The sequence below is a fragment of the Belonocnema kinseyi genome, chromosome 3 (genome assembly GCF_010883055.1).
Source record: "Belonocnema kinseyi isolate 2016_QV_RU_SX_M_011 chromosome 3, B_treatae_v1, whole genome shotgun sequence".
Classification (NCBI taxonomy): domain Eukaryota; kingdom Metazoa; phylum Arthropoda; class Insecta; order Hymenoptera; family Cynipidae; genus Belonocnema; species Belonocnema kinseyi.
The window spans coordinates 35,406,503-35,408,123 of record NC_046659.1 but is presented as its reverse complement, the minus strand read 5'-3'; positions in this window follow the sequence as shown (position 1 = coordinate 35,408,123).

Genomic DNA, 1,621 nt, shown 5'->3' with positions numbered 1-1,621 from the left:
TATTTGTTTTTGTCTTTGAAACCTCTGATTACTAGCCTAGCTTTGAATTTTACATCTCCGCTCTCTGTTTCTTTTCTCTTGAATATCCACCTGGAATCTATTAAGTTTGTTTTCTTGCCACATATCTCTTTGGACGGTCGATCCACTATTCCCCAGACATCATTCTCTGCCATCGATTGTAGTTCTTCTTTTATGGCTAGTAGCCATTTGTCTCTGTCTTTCGACTCTGAAGCTTCTCTGTAATTCGACGGATCCTGGTTTATGGCAGCTATTGATGCATAAATTTGTAGATCGGTCTCCTCTGAATTTTCTTCAGTTTCACTCTCATTGTACTGAACTTTGTAAACAAAGTTGGGGTCTCTTTTTGGATCAGTTTTGGCTTTTCTCTCTGGCATTTTCCGAACTTTTGTATCCGTACTCCCTGGCTCTTGGTTCTTTCTCTTAGTTGGTTTATTAGTTTGTTGCTCAGACTCTGAATTTATTTCGGGTTCTGATGGAGTCGTATTTTCTAATACTTCTACTTCTGGTTGTTCTCTGGATTCCAACGGTTCCAATTTGATATCTCCATAGACTATTTTCTCGTTAAACCTAACATGTCTGGAAGTTATGAATTTATTTTTTTGTGGGTGCCACATCAGATATCCAGTGGGTGTGTGTCCTACTAAAATTGCTTTTATCGCTCTGTCTGAAAACTTATTCTCTGGCAGTGGTATCCTTATGTAAGCTACGCACCCAAATCTCTTCAACTCTTCCAGGTGGTGATTTTTCTCTGGATTCAGTACTAAGAGTGGTGTTCGAAAATTGAGGCCTTTATGCGGCGTCCGGTTATAGCCATGTACTGCAGCTTCTGCAGCTAGTACCCACATTGTTGTTGGCAGGCCTGATTCGATCACCTTTTCTTGTTTTCCTAGCAAGTTTCTAGTGTGCTCTAAATATTTTTCTAAACATTCTCCAGATTGGCTCTTATGTTTTACATAATATACTCGTGCATATCTCGAGTGGTCATCAATAAAGACTATTATAAATTTGTTTTCCCCAGGAAATGATGTTGGTGTTATGGGCCCCATTGTGTCTGTGTGTATCGTGTGCAAAGGTCTATCAGATCTAGTTCTATTGTTTTTGAAAGGTAGTTTCTACATTTTGGCTAGGACACACGTTTCGCAATCTAGAATGTCGTTTTCTAATTTAACTTTCTTTATCTTTTCCTCGTATTTTTGCAATTTCTTCATATATTCTAGCGACGGGTGTCCTAACCTCATGTGCCATAACATACCTTCACTATATTTGATTCGATTTTCCTCTGAAGCGTTTTTCTTGTTATGTTTTATCAAATTTTCTAACTCTGATTCGGGAATTATATTGTTTAAATTTAGTACCTTTCGGTTTAACTCTTGGAAAGTTATTAGTTCTGACTCGTCATCCTCTTTTTGATTAAAGTTTTCCCCAATTTTCTGTTGTTTCTCCCTCCCAATCTCAGAAGGATGAGAATTATCTAAAATGGAATTTAAGTCATCCTTTTGAGATTGCGACAGGAAATCTTCTATTGAAACCAGGCTGGCTCTTACTGTATAATTAAGACACGTTTTATCTGCTTCATCAATTTGAACATTGAATTTAATTA